The sequence below is a fragment of the Protopterus annectens genome, chromosome 10.part0, assembly GCF_019279795.1.
Source record: "Protopterus annectens isolate FY-2018-M chromosome 10.part0, PAN1.0, whole genome shotgun sequence".
Lineage (NCBI taxonomy): Eukaryota > Metazoa > Chordata > Ceratodontiformes > Protopteridae > Protopterus > Protopterus annectens.
Window position 1 is genome coordinate 122387795 of NC_056744.1, and position 19248 is coordinate 122407042.

The following is a 19248-nucleotide window of genomic DNA, read 5'->3' on the forward strand; positions in this document are numbered from 1 at the left end:
ATCAGGAGACGAGGCTTTTTCTCCACATACTCCTGCGTATACTCCTCCTTTGAGATATTCAAACCCCTGACATTGACACCTATCCTTGTTCCAGCTTCTTCGGTGCCACTGGTAGACCTCGCCGTGGCTTTGGAACCGACCCTTTGGCCATCGACTCATTCGGAGCAAAGCCATCTTTGAGATCGTGACTGGACTGCCGGCACCATGAACCCCTAGTGCGGCGCCCATTTTTCCTACAGTGCCACTATGGTTCCCGTTCTCTTGGCAGCACCAAGTCCTCTTGGCGCTCCTTCCCTGGGAGTGGGCCTGAAGGAGCGGGGTGTGACTCCGGTTCTGTGGCTTTCCTTCTCTGTTCTGGGCTCCCATCCCTCTTCGAGTAGACCAGCTTTCCAGGTGATGGAGAGGGCCCTTGCCTCCACACCACACAGATGGTTCCCTCGGTATCAGACTGCCATACTTTTACCCTCTCTGGTACGCAGCAGAACACAGTCCACATCGGAACGTCGAGCACAAGACCCTCAAGATACCCGATCTCAGGGCGCCCTCTCTTCTGAGTCCTCCTCGGATATTCCCACCGAGGAGGTTTATTGCAAGAAATCATGCAAGCAGAAGCACGTGGACTCCCCCAAAGAGTCCCTAACGGAAGATACGGACTACGATGAGGGGAAGGGGTATCCATGGTCACCCCCTGGGGATATCTCCTTCGGAGACATACTGGAAATCTTAAAATGGCGGGGAGGCTGGAAGCCTCTGAGGAGTTTGTGTTCTTACAGGCTTTTGTGCTCAATCCTCTACTTCTTGGGTGACCCCTGCCTGCAGGCGAACTAGTACAACTTGTTGTGCAGCTTGCATGGAAGAGTCCTGATACCATTGAACCATTCCCCCGGAGACTAGACAAAATTCTGTCCTTGCTGGAAAAAGGTCCACACTGGTCCCAAGTCCTACCAGTAGACACTGTGGTGGTGGCAGTGGCGACCACTAAGAAAGAGCTCGCAAAGGAGAGCCATACTGTCCACCCCCCAAACAGGGAGTCTCGGGCGATGGGCAGGTTAGAGAAGTGAGTGTTTGCCTCATCGACCCTTGCCATTCGTTCCTTGAATTACGTTGCACACTTTACCAGGCTCCAGAGAGACCTAATCTCAGAACGCTCCAGAAACTTAACAGAAGCAGTTTCTGACAAGGTACACAGCAAAGTTACATCACAGCTTGCAACCCTGGAATCTATATCCAACTCATCCATCCGGTTAATCTCTCACACTACCAAAGGGCTGGCTAGAGCTGCGGGTTCAGGCATTGTCATGAGATGTTACGCCTGGATGCACCTTTGTGACTTTTCAGACCCTTTTAAGTCTTCCTTTCTTAACGCTCCAGTAGAAGCTTCTTCCCTTTTTGGCCCGAAAGTGAAAGACATGCTAGCCAGGTGTGAAAAGGACAGCAAGACCCTGTCTGCCATGGAAGTACACCCCCCCCCCCCAACATGATCCTACTCTAGGAATCAGAAGAGTGAAAAGATGTGGCACAAAAAATCCCAGGGTCCTTTCCGTGACACACGTGGCAGGTTTACCTCCTGGGGCAGAGGGGGGATAACTCATCTGGAAGATGCCCCTACAGAGGCAGAGGGGGTTTGTGTAACCAGGGGTCCAGAGATTATTTCTTTGGACAACCCTACCAGTGCTCCTGAAGAGCAGCCCAATTGCTTTCCTTTGGAAGCAGTCTGGGAACGCTTCTCTCTGCAGCACCCTGCCTGGCAAACAATAACCACAGATTCTTGGGTATAGAATATAATCGCCAGATGTTCCCACATACCCTTCAATATTTGCCCAAAGCCACTAAGGCACATTCCCGCCGTCCCAACCAGTCAAAAGGAAGAAGCAGCTCAAGAAATACAAAAGCAGTTTAAAAAAAAAAAGTCATCCAAACAGTCCCACCAGACCAAACAGTATCCGGATTTTACTCTAGGTTCTTTTTAGTGCCAAAAAAGACAGGGGACTGAAGACCTATCTTGGATCTCAGCATTCTGAACAAATTTGTCAACCAAATAAAATTCTGGATGGTCACGGTTCAGTCTGTCCTACCCTTCCTGGAGAAAGACAATTGGATGCGCTCATTAGATCTTCAGGATGCGTATTACCACACAAAAATAGACAAAAGCTCCAGGAGTTTTCTTCGCTTCTGGCTGGGAGCCATTCATTATCAATTCTGGGAGCTGCCCATTGGACTCTCTACGGCCCCCAGAGTGTTCACCAAATGCATGGCAGTGGTAACAGCTCACTTGAGACTTCAAGGATTCCAAGTGTTTCCGTACTTGCAATGGATATAAAAAGTGTACATACCCCTGTTAAAATTCCAGGTTTTTGTGATATAAAAAAATGAGACCACAATAAATCATTTCAAACCTTTTCCCACCTTTAATGTGACCTGTAACCTGTACAATTCAGTTGAAAAACAAACATCTGTTAGGGGAAAAAATGTAAAAAAATAAAAAACGTACAATAAGCTGGTTGCATAAGTGTGCACACCCTGAAACTAATGCTTTGTTGAAGCACCTTTTGAATTAATTACAGCATTCAGTCTTCTTGGGAAGGAGTCTGTCAGCGTGACACATCTTGACTTGACATTATTTGCTCACTCTTCCTTGCAAAAGTGCTTCAAATCTGTCAGCTTGCGAGAGCATCTCTTGTGCACAGCCCTCATCAGGTCACCCCACAGATTTCCTATTGGATTTAGGTCTGAGCTCTGGCTGGACTATTCCAAAAATTAAATTTTTTCTGGTTAAGCCATCCTTTTGTTGATTTGGATGTATGCTTGGGGTCCTTGTCATGTTGAAAGATGAAATTCTTCTTAATCTTCAGCTTTCTAGCAGACGCCTGAAGTGACTGGTATTTGGAACTGTTCATAATTCCTTCCACCTTGACTAAAGTCCCAGTTCCAGCTGAAGAAAAGCAACCACAAAGTATGATACTGCCACCACCATGCTTCACTGTGGGGATGGTGATGTTCTGGTTTCATAGTTGCAGCCATCACATTTGGGTTATCCCTGCCAGGGTAGCCCTCGGTCGGCCCGGCTACCAGAGGCTTAGTATTTCTGCGTCAGTTGCTGTCGCTACAGAACTGATGTTGGTAGTCAGTAGTTTAAAGTAAGGCAGCCGACGCCATTATATCAGTCTTTCTTGCCATGGAGCCCGAAGCAAAAGAAGTTTGCATGAGTGCCGGTCGACCGCTACCTGAGTTTCGTCTACCGAATTCAAGCTGAAGTCTTCTAAAGCTAAGTACCCCATTGGGGATCTTCTTCTCTTGCACTAACTGATGTCAGAAAAAGTTAACAATTGTCTCGACTTTGGAAAGCAAATACCACACTGAGACTTTCATTCTTACTGCGTCACTTGTTTCGGCCCAGACCACGACGTTCCCCGCTGACGCTTCTGTGCTTTGTTCAATTCCAGAACTATCCATCGTCGGGCCCTTATTGTAGCTAGATATTTTCGCTTACCGTCCTCGAACTCCAATGTGACTTTTGTAAGCTGTATGACAGCAGATCTTATGAAAAAGTGTAAAGATAAAGACAGAGACTTCACAGGTCCAAAACTACCGAAGACGCTCCCTTTAAGCTAGTCGTCAGTTCTCCGGTCCTCAGTGAGGTACTTTTGCAGCCCCAGATGCCCACTTCTGTGGATTCGCAGGCTGCTGCCGAGACCTTTTCGGCGTCCAGTATGCCGCACGACTCTTCTTCAACCAAGGATCCTGCGGTCGTCTCTACCTTGGATGGGTCCAGAGCCGCTGACCAGACACCAGCTTCCGAGGAAGTCCTTCACACTACCGATTCTCTACACAAACCGACGTCTTCCTTCGCATCTACCGTTCTTTCAAAAATGACCGAGATTTAGGCCCAGGGTACAAACAACACCCAAGAAACAGATGACCCAATCTCAGGCACCTGCTTCCTTGCCACAGACCCAAATGCTTAAAATGGCGGAAGACCGTATCATGCTGATCAGGGGAAGCCAAGCTACCCCCTCCAAAAGGAAAAGAGATCTGTCCCCTGTAGTTTTGTCTGAAGAAGAGTCAGATGACTCTGATGCATCTGAATATGAAGACCTGCAACCTCTCTCTACTTATGAGGATTCTGATGCAGAGGATTCCATTCCTTCAGCCTCTTCCCACAGAGGATTTTTCCTTTGGGGAAAACCTTCATACGTTAAGGGAGCATTTCCAGTGGGAGAGTCAGGACTGCCTTCAGTCTAAAAAGAGACACCGGGAATTCTTAGGACTTCCACAGCACAGACCCTTGCCTATCCCCCCCAGTCATGGATGTTGTGGAGGATATTTTCCTGGAATCCAGCTAGACTCCTGATACCCTCCCTCCTGCACCCAGAAAACCAGACAGGTACTACAGAGTCCCTGACTCACACAATTTTCTTTTTAAAAATCCTGCTGCTAACCCCTAGGTAATTTCTCAAGGGCCTAAAGGGATTAAAACAACCTCTGCTAAGAATCCCACACCTCAGATAAGGATTCCCGAGCACTAGACAGATGGGGTAAAAAAGTATACACCTCAGCTACTCTTGTTATCAGGGCACTAAATTGTCAGTTCCATATGCTAAAATTTCAGCAACATAACCTGGAACTCCTCAAACAAAAAATGTCTTCCTTTCCTGCTTGTGCAGAATCTAAAGAGTTACAAGAGTTAATGCATTCTGCAAGTTAAGTAACTAAACACTAGTAAAAAACGAAAAATACAAAATAAACCATAAACCATAACCAGGAAGAACCAGGAATCCAGGACGCCAATAAACTGTATAAAAACACTCCGTCTTTAATTACCAAAATGTTTTAGCGCTTTCATCTCTAGGTTAGAGACTTCATCAGAAACAATTCATCTTATTAAACATTACTATATATAGTATGGTAAATGAGGTGACATCACAAGAACAATTAAATATTTAAAGAAATAAATGACATAAAATTCAACCTGAATTACCACCTCAAAGTAAACAATATGAATGTTAAAAACAATGGCTTGATGGGTCCGGTGCATAAATCAATTATATAAATACATCTTGTTGTACAGAAAAAAAAGATTTAAAATGTGTTTCATTAAAAAAAAAAAAAATATATATATATATATATATATATATATAAAAATGCTGTTTATACAAATTACAAAGGAAATATACACATTTATATAAATATAACTAGAAATAATACAAAATGTTTTAAAATTGCTTTTTATATAAATATATTATTGAATAGTACCATAAGTATTGGACTATAAATAAAATACATTCTTGAAATATTGAATTATTTGAAATATAAATTGTATTAATATAAATACTTTATAAATTATTTGTTCTTTCTATTAAAAAAGGTAGCAAAGAGACTGTTTCATTAAGCCCAGGGGGGTACATGGAAGCCAGTCTAAACTGCCACTGGCTTTCTTTTTTCTTCAATACATCTTTCCAGTCCCCTCCTCTTGTATCAATTTTAACCATATCTAATATACCAAACACAAATTTATAAAGTGGCAGTTTAGACTGGCTTCCATGTACCCCCCAAGGAGTTCTAAACCACTTCCTTATGGTAAGAACTCACAGTGACTTACCTACCCCAACCCCTCACTCTGCCCACCTTCACTTACTCTTAGGAGGAAAACTCTCCTTTCACGAAAGCACCTGGGCCACCATTACCAAAGACCGCTGGGTTCTCAACATAGTGTCCCAGGGATACAGATTCTCTTTTCACACCCTTCCAACCCCAAAAGGGTTCCCAGATCTTCCTCCAAACCAGTGTGCAGAGGAGTAAAAGCAAGTCCTTTCCTTGCTCTGTATGAGGGCAGTAGAGCACGTTCCTGCAGAACAGAAAGGCCAAGGTTTCTACTCCAGACTTTTCTGGTACCCAGAAGAGAGGACACCTGGCACCCCATCCTCGATATATCCATTCTAAACACCTTCCTGGTGATCCCAAAATTCAAAATGCTCACCCTCCAGCAGCTGCTACCCATGCTCTCCAAGGATGCTTGGCTAGACACCCTAGATCTAAAAGAGGCCTACCTCCACATTCTTATCAGGGAATCATGCAAGAAATATCTCCGTTTCAGGGCAGGATCTCAGTACTTCCAGTTCTCTGTGCTTCACTTTGGCTTATCCACTGCTCCCAAAGTTTTCACAAATGTCTGGCTCCAGCCATTGCCTTTTGCAGACAAAGAAATATCCAGATTTAACCATACTTAGACTGCCTAATTCAGGCAGACAGCCAGGAAAAGCTCCTCAAGCACCTTGCCTTTGTAAAGTCCGTACTAGCCTCCCTAGGGTACACAGTCAACGAAAATAAATCCAAACAGGTGCCCACCCAAAGGAGTATATTCCTAGGAGCAAGGCTGGACACAGCATCCCAGATGGCATTCCTTACACCCGAAAAACAAATTTTCCTGACAGCCTACTTCTCTCAATTAGCCACCAGACCCCAGCTGTCTTTAAGGAAAATCCTGCAAGCTCTGGGGTTCATGGCATCTTTCATACTACTCATTCCATATGCCAGACTGCATATGAGGAAACTTCAGTGGTACCTAAAAAGCCTGTAGTGTCAACACTCTCAAGACCTGGAGACTCTTATACCTATAATTCCTTGCCTCAGAAAAGATTTTCTTTGATGGGCAACAGCATGCTCCCACAACAAGGGACTACCTTTGTATCCCCCCCCACGCCATCCAGACCCTCACCACAGATGCATTAGACTATGCCTGGGGTGCACACCTGGATGGCAGGTGCATACAGGGCCAATGGAGCCCACAGGAAATCCCTCTGCACATCAACCAAAAAGAGGTGATGGCTGTCCAGCACGCCTTGATAGCTTTAAAGCCCCTTCTCTCCCTAGGGGCTCTCTTGATCAAAACAGACACCACCACTATGATGTGGTATATCAACAAGCAGGGAGGGACTCACTCCTACCCCTCATGGAGGCTGGCCATGACCCTTTGGCACACAGCTTCTGCCATGCAGCTCCACCTGTTAGCACAATTCCTACCAGGTTCTGTCAACTCTGTGGCAGACCAATTAAGCAGAAATCTTTTAGACCCCCACGCGTGGCAGCTCAACAGAAGAACCTTCACCCTAATAACTCAGAAATGGGGCACCCCAAGGGTCAACCTCTTTGCTTCCCACACCAACCAACAGCTCAGCAAATTCTGCACCAGGGAGCATCGCTGCATTGCTTGAAAAGTGGATGCCCTGTCCTTCCCCTGGGTCAATCTATCAGTCTTTGCCTTTCCTCCACTACCTCTCATCCCCAGGGTACTGCTCAAAATAAGGTTCATAGGTAGGTACTAGGCTATCGGCCCAAGGGCCTACGTAAGCCTAGCCAGCAAGGTTCCATAGCTTACGCCACCCAAGAAAGTTATTTTCCTGTGCCACTGTCCAGCAGAGACACAGAAGTGATCCCCGGGGTGTATTTCCTATTTCCCATCCACTCATCAAGATTTTTCTTGAAGAGTGCTAATGAAGAACTTTGCTTGACATAGATGGGTAGCTTGTTCCAGAGTATAGGAAGTCTCTGGGACAGGATTCTGTCCCTCCAGCGTGTCTTGTTTATTGTGGTGACAAGGTTTAGGTCCCTAGAGCGTGCAGCTCGGAGGAATTGGGATTTCTTTAGGTGTAGCGTGTCCAACAGCTCTGGGTTTGACATAGCTTTATATGTTAGGCAGAGATCACCTCGGAGTAGGCGATGTGCTATGGAGTAAAGCTGGAGTTTTTTGAGGCGGTCTGTGTAGGGCATTTGTTTGAGGCCAGTAATCCTCTTTGTGAGGTACTTCTGTGGCCTTTCCAGCTGCTGCAGGTGTCTTGTGAGGTACATTCCAAAAGGGGCGTTGTACTCTATAATGGGTCTAATGAGTGAAGAGTTGAGGGGAACAATGACCTCTTTTTTCCTGGATGTGAACCCTTTTATGATGAGGTGTGCCACATAGAAGGACTTCCTGACTACTGTGGCGATGTGACTATCAAATGAGAGACTACTGTCCACCTGGGTCCCAAGGCCTCTTATCACACATTCAGTGTTCAGTAGATTACTGCCTATGTGGTAGTTCATGAGTAGAGAGTTTTTACCAAAGGGGTTGACAGTGCACTTTTTGGCATTGAGCTTGAGGCCATGGCTCTGACACCAGGCATCTGTCTCAGTCAGGCCCTTCTATAGGATGTCCACATCATTTGGGAACTTGACTATGTCTCCTAGTTTGCAGTCATCTGCGAACTTCGTTAGCCAGTGGCCTTCTGTGTTAGCCTGTACTTCAGAGAAGTAGATACCAAACAGGAGAGGTCCCAGGACTGAACCCTGTGGTACTCCACTTGTCACTGCTTAGAGGTCAGATTTGGAGTCTGCAGCTTTTACAGTGTGGGTTCTGTCAGTGAGCCAGTTGACAACCCATCTTGTGACGTAGGGATTTATACCTAGTTTAGTGAGTTTAGCTATAATTCCACAATGGACAATGTTGTTGGCGAGGTCAAGATAGGCTGTGTGAACTCACCTTACCCTCATCCAAGGCTTTGGTGACTGCCTCAAAGAAGTCAATCAGGTTCAGGAGGCATGATCTGCCTTTTGCAAACCCTAATTGGGTGGGACCCAGAGTTTGGAGGTTATCAATGTCTTTGTTTATGAGTTCCATGATGATACGTTCCATGGCCTTGCAGACCAGGCTCGTCAGGCTAATAGGTCGATAGTTCCCGGGATCAGTGGTGGCTCCCCCTTTGTGGAGTGGGATAACTGTTGCTGTGCGCCATTCAGTGGGCACAAAGCCTGATGTGAGGCTATTATTGAACATGGTGCTTAAGTGGGGAGCCAGTTTGTTCTAAAGTTTATGTAAAACGCAGCCTGGGGTGTTGTCTGGTCCCATGGATGCTGTGTTTTTGGCTTTAGAGAGTGCAGCTTTTACCTGCGTAGTTGTGATTATAGGGACTCTGCATTCTTCCTGTATAGATATGGGCCCTTTAGGGGTTGAGAGGGGGGTAAAGTTAGCACTGAACCTATCTGCCAGGATTTTAGCAGTATCAGTTGGTTCTGTAATTTTCATGCCATTGTGCTGTAACTTAGAGCAGGTCTGGGTGTTGCCATCTAGATTCTTGACAAAGCTATAGAATGCTTTATGGTTGTCCTTGGATTTAGTGGCGATTTTGTTTTCGTAGCTAGCTTTGGAGGATCTTATAAGGGATCTCAGCTTCTTACTGAGGCTGACCAGGGAGCTCCTCCACTCATGGGATTTTACTCTCTTTTGCAACAGTTTCTTCCTTCTGTTGTACAGTTTTTTATGGCAGGGGACCACCAGATTGGCTTCCTTTTTTTTGGAGGATAGCGTTTTGGTTCTGTTTGGGATAGCACGATCCATGCACTCGTGTAAGTGCTTATAGAGTGCATTTGTGTAGGATACAGCAGTTGTAACTGTATTGTCCATCTGCATGGGTGTCATGAAGTTCACCACTTCTGTCTTAAGAAGCATGAAGTTGGTTTTGGAGAAATTTTTTACTTTGGTTTCCTTAAAGGGGGGGTGGGGCGGGATGTGGATATCAAGGGTGATAAGCTTATGATCAGATCGGACCAATGAGGAGTTGACTTCAGGTGTGGAACACCGGTCACTCATGTTGGTAATGACTAGGTCTAGGATATTGTAAGGGAGGAAAAACCAAGGACAATTCTTATAGCTCCAGACTGGCCTCAACAGCACTTGTATCTTTTTAGCTGCGCAGTCTGTCCCCACTGCTACCATGGCATCTTCCTCAGATTCCAAACCTCCTGACCCAGAGGGAAGGGGAATTCATGCATCCCCAATTGCAGGCACTCAGTTTGGTGGCTTGGATTATTCCCTAACCCCCGATCAATCCGCTAATCTCAGTAAACAGGTTCAAGATGTTATACGTGAGGCCAGACATCCTAGCACTAGAAAGTCTTATGCTGACAAATGGAAAAGGTTCTGCACCTGGATTCTGGCTAAGGGAGCCAATACGGCACAGCCCTTCCTCCCTTTTATCCTGGATTACTTAGCTGACCTGCTACACGCTGGCCTCTCTTTTTTCTCTCTTAAAATTCATGCCTCTGCTATCTGTGCCCATTTTCCCACTGAGGAGCCCCTTTTCTCACCCCCTTAGATCAAACAGTTCTTAAGAGGGGCTAGCAACTTGAGGCCACCCAGAAGAGCACCAACCCCAGCTTGGGACCTTAACTTTGTGTTGGAAAAGCTCACCCTGCCCCCTTTTGAACCAGCCTCCTCTGCAGAGCTAAAATATCTCTCCTGGAAGACCGCTTTCCTTTTGGCCATCATTTCAGCCAGAAGAGTCTCTGAGCTGCAAGTATTCATGGCTGTGGAACCCTTCATCGTCTTCCATGCTGACAGGGTGTCCCTCAGGACTAACCCATCCTTCATGCCCTAGGTGGTGTCTAGTGTGGCTCTCAACCAATCCATTCACTTGCCCATCTTTTTTCTTAATCCACAGAACAAGGGGGAAAGGATCCTGCACAGACAGCTCAGATTCCATCTAGACAGGACTAAATCCTTCAGAAAGTCTGAACAATTGCTGGTTAGCTTTGCTACTGGGGCAGAAGGCAAAGTCGTCTCCAAACCATTTCCAAATGGTAACACACTGCATCCATTTCTGCTACAAACAACATGGAAAGCCTCCCCTCAAGGAGGCTAGGACACACTCCACCAGAGCAGCCTCCACCTCTGCAGCATTCCTCAGAGGAGTCCCCACCAGGGACATCCTGGAGGCTGCCACCTGGACATTTGTTCACACTTTTACCAAACATTACCACCTGCTTCTTTTCTCCAAATCCAGAGCAGGGTTTGCCTCTGCAGTCTTGCAGGGCATCCTAGCCAGCCCCTAGATGTCCTTCAAGGATGCATCTGCAGTCCTAACATATGGGTTGTCCTGCCTCAGGCAGCCCTTCGGTCGGCCGGATTCCAAAGTCTGGGTCTGGCCTCGGCTGATGTCGCACTTCACCCGACGTCATAGCTGCTGGGGTATAAAGGCATCAGCCAATGCCATTTTCCTCAGTCTTTCTTGCCGCAAGGTGCCCGAAGCAGAAGCTGTTCGCAAGTGCCGGTTGGTCAGATCCAGAGATTTCTACTACAGAAGACTTCTAAAAAAGCTAAGTACCCCGTTGGGGACTCTTTTTTTTGCCTCAGCCGATGTCAGACAAAGTAAATAATTGTTTAACTTGTGGGAAACAAATACCTCATAAGGATTTCCACTCTTACTGCCTTCCTTGCTTAGGCCCAGACCACGACGTATCAGCTTGTCTAGCCTGTGCTTCCTTCAACCGACGGATGCTTAGACGTCGGTCGGAGTTTGCAGAGCAGTTTTTTGGTCCCGCTTTTGCATATAAAATGCCATCGGAGACTCTGACTACACAATTAGCTAAAAAACGCAAGGAAAAGGACCGACACTCGCGGTCCGCGGTTTCGGCTGAAACCACGGTTAGGCCAACCACGAGTGTCTCGGTTTCGGCTGAAACCGAGTCCTCGGTTCTTCCTTCGGCCGAAAGCATGCCTCCGATAACCGAGGCCTCACAGAGCATGGCTGAATCTGCTACTGAAATTACTGCTACAGAAGCAGGCACCCAGGATTTGTCAGACACTATTCCTTTAGACATTTCTACCCCTGCACGTGGGGCTGCTAGACCCCCTGCTTCTATGTCTATCAAGGCCTTTTCCAGGGCTAAAGCAGCTAAATCTTTTAAGGCCTTACCTACAAAAGCTCCCTCACACAGGCCTACCTCTAGTTCCCAGATACTCAGCCTGGCTGAGGATCTTATTTCTTTGATCAGGGGATCCCAACCTCACCCAGACAGGGCCTCGCAACCTCCTCCAGATAAGAGGCCTAGGACTGAACCCCCTGAACCTGTCTCTACAGACTATTCCTCGGATGACTCAGATATGTCAGACCATCAGGAAGGCCCATATTCTCCTTATGAGGATTCTGATGCAGAAGACTCCATTCCTTCTGCTTCTCCTCCTGAAGAATTTTCTTTTGGGGAAACCCTGCACTCTATGAGGGAACACTTCCAATGGCAGGGCCAAGATTTTTCAGATTCAAGGAAAAGGCTAAGGACTTTTTTACACTTACCACAGCATAGGCCTTTAGCCATTCCTCCAGTACTATCAGTTGTGGATGATGCATATAATGATGCCAGTACTACCCCTGATTCTCTTCCTCCGGCCCCTGCCAAGCCTGACAGATATTACAGGGTCCCGGACACACACTACCACTTGTATAAGGCTCATGTGGCAGACCCAGAAACCATTTCACAGGGCCCTAAAGGTGTGGCAGCTGCCTCTGCCAAAAACCCTCTCCCCTCTGAAAGGGAATCTAGAGCATTAGAGAGATGGGGTAAAAAGGTTTATACATCTGCTACTCTTTCGGCCAGGGCCTTAAACTGTCAATTTCACATGATTCAGTACCAGGAATTTTTGTTAGACCAGCTAAATAAAAAACTGTCCTCTCCTGAACCTATAGACCGCAAGTCCCTTCAGGATTTGGTACATAACTCTCAGCAGGTCAGTAATCATTTCTTAAAATGTGGCTATGATGCACTGGAGGCTTCCTTTAGATCAGCTATGAGCAGTGATTCGAAGGCATGCCTGGTTAAAAGAGCAATCCTTAACAGACCATGTTAAGTCAAAACTCCTAAATGCTCCTATGGAGAAACAAAGTTTGTTTGGCTCCCCTGCACAGGAGGTTCTAAAGAAAGTGGAAGAAAAAGCAAAATCTGTCCAAACAGTCAAGGATTTCTTACAGGTCCAACCTCCGAGGTTTAGTAGAAATTGGCCTTCGAAGAATTGGTCCTTTCCAGACACCTCCAGAGCACAGAGAGGCAGAAATAGACGCCCAAGAGGCAGAGGTCAATCTAGGGGTGCCTACAGGGGACGTCAGTGGCAACCTGCCAACCAGAGAAGTGCTGCCACAGCTGCAACTACAACCACTTCCACAGGACAGACACAATGACTTGGCTCTCGTTCCGCCTACCAGGGAACAACTGGAAGCACCCCTGGGCGGAAAGCTAGCCTTATTTTCCGACAACTGGCATTGCATTACAGGAGACAAATGGACTTTACAAACAATAGACAAGGGCTACAGGTTTAACTTCCACACTCTACCAAAAAAGAGAGGAATGCCAAACTTTCCACCAAGCCAAAAAACAGAGGCTCAAAAACAAATCAACAACTTACTAAGGATGAGAGCTATAGAAAAGGTACCACCTATGGAACAAGGCCAAGGATTTAACTCCAGACTATTCCTTGTACCAAGAAAAGAAAATCAATGGAGACCTATTCTCACTTGTCCGCACTGAACACATACCTCATTGTTCCAAAATTCAAAATGCTGACCCTCCAGCAACTTCTTCCCATGCTGGGCAAGGAGTCTTGGCTGGTGACTCTAGATCTCAAGGAGGCATACCTGCATGTCCCTATACGACCAGATTGCAGAAGACACCTCAGATTTCTTGCAGGATCAGAGCATTATCAATTCTCAGCATTGCCCTTTGGCTTATCTACTGCGCCCAGAGTATTCACAAAATGCCTGGCATCAGTAATTGCTCATTGCAGGCTTCAGGGAATTCAAATTTACCCATACCTGGACGACTGCCTAATACAAGCAGACAACAAGACAAAATTAACAAAAGATTTGGCAAATGTCATACAACTGTTGCAAGCCTTGGGGTACACAGTCAACATTCAAAAGTCAAGGCTAGTACCATCCCAAAGGATAACATTTTTGGGTGCAGAACTGGATACAACAACTCAGATGGCTTTTCTCACAGAAGAAAAGCAAAAGCAACTACCAGTCTATTTCATGACATTAACAACACAAACTCAGCTTACTGCAAGGAAAGTCCTGCAAGCCCTGGGTTACATGGCATCTTGCATAATTTTGATCCCGCATGCCAGGCTGCATATGAGAAAGTTGCAATGGTACCTAAGGAATGTATGGTCTCAACACAAGCACAGTCTAGAAGCCCAGATTCCAATAATTCCATGCCTGAAAAAAGAATTCCTGTGGTGGGCTCAGGCCTGTCAGATGAACAGAGGATTGCCTTTCCACAAACCACATCCAAGCCAGACCATCACCACGGACGCCTCAGACCTAGGCTGGGGGGCACACATGGAGGACAAGTGTATACAAGGCCTATGGACCCAAGACCAGCTGAATCTACACATAAATCTAAAGGAGATGCTGGCAGTGAAACATGCAATCCAGGCATTCAGACCATTCCTCCAACAAGGTCACCTGCTGATAAGGACAGACAATACCACAGTCATGTGGTACATCAACAAACAGGGAGGTACACACTCATATCCTCTATGCCGGATGGCAATGGACCTGTGGAACTTGGCCCTGAATCTCAACATTCAACTACAGGCCAGATTTGTACCAGGAAAAGAAAATTCACTAGCAGACACCTTAAGCAGAACTACCACGGATGCTCACGAATGGATGCTGCATCCAGATATCCTCAAAACCATAACAAAGAAATGGGGAATGCCAGAGATAGACCTGTTTGCCTCCCCACACATCCACCAATTGAAGAAATTCTGCTCAAGAGCATACCACCCACTTGCCTGGAGGGTGGACTCCCTTTCCTTCAGCTGGAAAAACCTGACAGCATATGCATTTCCACCTCTTTCTTTGATGTACAAAGTCCTACTGAAGATCAGAGAGGAACAGCCAAAGGTAATCCTGATAGCTCCAGACTGGCCAAGGCAACATTGGTACCCGCTACTGAGAAGCATGTCTCGGACACTCTCATGGCCTCTACCTCTATGTCCCTTACTTCTAACACAGAACAACTACAAGACCCTGCATCCAAACTTGAAAACACTGCAGCTAGCTGCTTGGAATATTGCATAAAACAAAATAAACCAGATTTATCTCAGAGGGTTAAGGACATTATCCTGGAAGCACGCAGACCCTCCACAAGGAAAACTTATTCAGCCAAATGGAAAAGATACCTCATTTGGAGTGCAGCAAAGGGAGAAAATGTCTCATTGGCAAACATAGCACACATCCTGGAATACTTAGCAGAACTGTTCCACAATGGCCTGTCCTACTCCTCCATTAAGATTCATGCATCAGCAATTTCAGCAGAGTACAACATGGATCCTCCTGTCTTCTCTCATCCTCTACTCAGGCAGTTCTTGAGAGGAATCATAAATGTAAAGCCTCCAAGGAAACCACCTTTACCTGCATGGGATCTCAACTTTGTGCTGGAAAAATTAACACTTCGCCCTTTTGAACCAGCAGCAACAGCAGACTTACAGTTCTTATCTTGGAAAACTGCTTTCCTGCTAGCAATCACTTCAGCAAGAAGGGTATCTGAGTTACAGGCATTAATGGCAGTACAGCCTTTCCTTATCTTCCATCAGGATAGAGTGTCTCTGAGAACTAATCCTACTTTTATGCCAAAAGTGGTCTCCAGGGTATCATTGAACCAAGCAATTCATTTACCTACATTCTTCCCCAACCCACAGAACAGGGGGGAAAGACTACTACATACCTTGGATGTGCACAGACAATTACGCTACTATCTGGACAGAACTAAGACCAACAGAAAAACTGACCAGCTTCTGGTAGCATATGCAACAGGAGTGCAAGGAAAAGCAATTTCAAAACAGACAATCTCAAAATGGATAGGAAATTGCATTAGATTTTGCTACTCTTTTCATGGAAAGACAACTCCTGAAAATATCAGGCTTCACTCCACAAGAGCTACAGCCACCACTACAGCTTTCCTATGAGGAGTGGCTACCAAAGACATTTTAGAAGCTGCTACTTGGAGCTCCTTGCATACATTTGCCAAGCATTATAATCTTCCTTTATACTCCAGATCCCGAGCAGGTTTTGCAAGTGCTGTTTTGCAAGGGATCTTAACTACACCATCTTTATCTTAGTGCCTCCTCCCCCAGTTTGGCTATGGTATTCTACCCATATGTTAGGACTGCAGATGCATCCTTGAAGGACATAGTACAGATTTGTACCTACCATAAATGTAGATGTCCGATAGGTATGCATCTGCAGTCAGGATTACCCACCCTCCTTCCCCTCTGTGGTATTCCTAGGGTACTTACCCCTCTTTTAGCTAGCTGGGGGAATCTATTATGGTGTATGTCCTTCGTGGATGCATCTGCAGTCATAACAACTGGGTTGTCCTGTCGTCAGGCAGCCCTTCAGTCGGCCGGATTCCAAAGTCCGGGTCCGGCTTCGGCTGATGTCGCACTTCACCCGACGTCATCTCTGTTGGTCTTCGGGTATATAAGCATCAGCCGACGCCATTTTCTTCAGTCTTTCTTGAAGCAGAAGCTGTTCGCAAGTGCCGGTCGGTCGGATCCAGAGATTACTTCTACCGAATACTAAAGACTTCTAAAGCTAAGTACCCGTTGGGGACTCTTTCTTGCCTCAGCCGATGTCAGAAAAAGTTAATAATTGTTTAACCTGTGGGAAACAAATACCTCATAAAGATTTCCACTCTTACTGCCTGCCCTGTTTAGGCCCAGCCCACAGCAGCTTGTTCGCCTGTGCTTCTTTCAACCGACGAACGCTTAGACGCCGGTCAGAGTTTGCAGAACAGTTTTTCGGTTCTGACTTTGCGTACATTATGCCGCCGGACCCTCCGACCGCATTCTGCCAAAACGCAAAGAAAAGACCGACAGGTCCGCGGTTTCGCGAAACCATGGTTAAGCAAATCATGAGTGTCTCGGTTTCGCGAAACCGAGAAAACTGATCAAACTACACCTGAAACTATCACTACAACTGAGGTCCCTGCACTCTTGAATCGGCCTCAGAAATTTTACCCACTACGGTGCTTACCACTGACTTATCAGACACCATTCCCTTGGATGTCTCTACACCAGCACGTGGTGCTGCTAGGCCTCCAGCAGCCATGTCCATTAAGGCCTTCGCCAGGGCTAAAGCAGCCAAGACTACTAAAACAGTGCCTGTTAAACCCCCTTCCATCAGGCCCTCTGCCAGTTCTCAAATGCTTACCTTGGCAGAAGATTTAATTTCATTAATTAGAGGATCTCAATCTCACCCAGACAGGGCCTCTCAGCCCCAGAAAGAGACCTAGGGCAGAGCCCCTGAGCCAGTGTCCTCTGATGATTCTGCTGATGAATCAGACATAACTGACCAGCCAGAGGCTCCTTTCTCCAATTTTGAAGATTCTGATGCTGAAGAATCCATTCCAGCTGCTTCCTCCAGAAGAATTCTCCTTTGGGGAAACCTTGCATGCCATGAGAACAGTTCCAATGGCAGCAACAGGATTTTTCAGACTCCAGGAAAAGACTTAGGACCTTTTGCACCTACCACAGCACAGGCCCTTAGCTATCCCTCCTGTTCTCTCTGTGGTGGATGATGCTTTCAATGATGCCTGCTCAGCTCCAGATTCTTTACCCCAGCCCTGCCAAACCAGACAGATTTTACAGGGTGCCAGATACTCATCACCACCTCTACAAGGCCCCTCTTGCAGACCCCGAAACTATATCCCAGGGTCCCAAGGCAGTAGCCGCGACTATAGCTAAAAACCCTGTTCCTTCTGAAAGGGAAGCAAGGTCATTAGACAGATGGGGTAAAAAAGTTTACACTTCAGCCACTCTTTCAGCTAGAGCTTTAAATTGTCAGTTTCACATGATACAATACCAAGAGTTTATGCTTGATCAGTTAACTAAAAAGCTAACCACTGATGAATCTCTTGATAAGAATTATGTATTAGAAATGGTAAATAACATACAGCAGGTTAGTAACCTTTTTTAAAATGTGGCTATGATGCACTGGAGGCTTCATTTAGATCAGCCATGACTGGCACAGTAATTAGAAGGCATGCATGGCTAAAGGAGCAAGCTTTACGGATCATGTTAAATCTAAATTGCTTGATGCTCCTCTGGATAAATCAAGTTTGTTTGGTACACCTGCCCAGCAGGTTATGAAGAAAATGGAAGAAAAGGCAAAATCAGTCCAGACAGTTAAAGAATTCTTGCAGGTTCAACCCCCAAGGTTTAGCAGGAACTGGCCTGCCAAAATTGGTCCTTTCCTGACTCCACAAAACCACAAAGGGGCAGGAATAGACGCTCCAGAGGCAGAAACCAATCCAGAGGAGGTGCCTACAGAGGACGACAGTGGCAAGGTAACAACAGAGGCACAGAATCAACACCTGCCTCTACATCAACACAGCCACAGTGACTTAAACCTAAACCCGCCTACCAGGGAACAAATAGCAGCTCCTCTAGGCGGAAAGCTAACCTTATTTTCAAAAAACTGGCACCACATAACAAAGGACAAGTGGATTTTACGAACCATAGATCAAGGTTACCGGTTCCACTTCCACACTTTACCAGTCAAAAGAGGAATGCCAAACCTACCTCCAAATCAAAAAACAGAGGCTCTACAACAGATAATGGAATTAGCAAACATGAGAGCTGTGGAAAAGTGCCAACAGCAGAGCAAGGAAAGGGGTTCTACTCCAGACTATTCCTAGTTCCAAGAAAGGAAAAAAGTTGGAGACCAATTCTAGACCTGTCCACCCTAAATACTTACATCATTGTCCCAAAATTCAAAATGCTGACCCTACAGCAACTTCTTCCCATGCTGGGCAAGGAGTGTTGGCTGGTAACTCTAGATCTCAAGGAGGCATACCTGCACGTCCCCATTCGACCAATTTGCAGAAGATACCTCAGATTTCTTGCAGGATCAGAGCACTATCAATTCTCAGCATTGCCCTTTGGCTTATCTACTGCGCCCAGAGTATTCACAAAATGCCTGGCATCAGTAATCGCCCATTGCAGACTACAGGGAATTCAAATTTATCCATACCTGACGACTGTCTGATACAAGGGACAACAAAAGCAAGCTGACAACAGATTTACAAAGGGTCATTTACTTGCTTCAAGCACTGGGATACACAGTCAATTTACAAAAGTCAAGGCTGATACCGTCCCAGACAAGGACTTTCCTGGGAGCGGAATTGGACACAGTAAGGCAAATGGCATTCCTAACTACAGAAAAACAAAAAGAACTCCCTCTTTACTTCTTGGCACTAACAAATCTGAACAAGTTAACAGCAAGAAAGGTACTGCAGGCCTTGGGTTTCATGGCATCATGCATAATCTTGGTTCCATTTGCCAGACTACATATGAGAAAGCTTCAGTGGTACCTAAAGAATTTATGGTCCCAACACAGACACAGCCTAGAAACGGAAATTCCACTAATACCATGCTTA

The 19248-nt window shown here is 46.1% G+C and overlaps 1 protein-coding gene across 1 annotated transcript in view; it reads left to right on the forward strand.

Annotated features, from left to right (window-relative positions):
* Window positions 1–19248, forward strand: part of PSMD12 (proteasome 26S subunit, non-ATPase 12) — a 694608-nt gene that overhangs the window by 332378 nt on the left and 342982 nt on the right. The window lies entirely within an intron of this gene.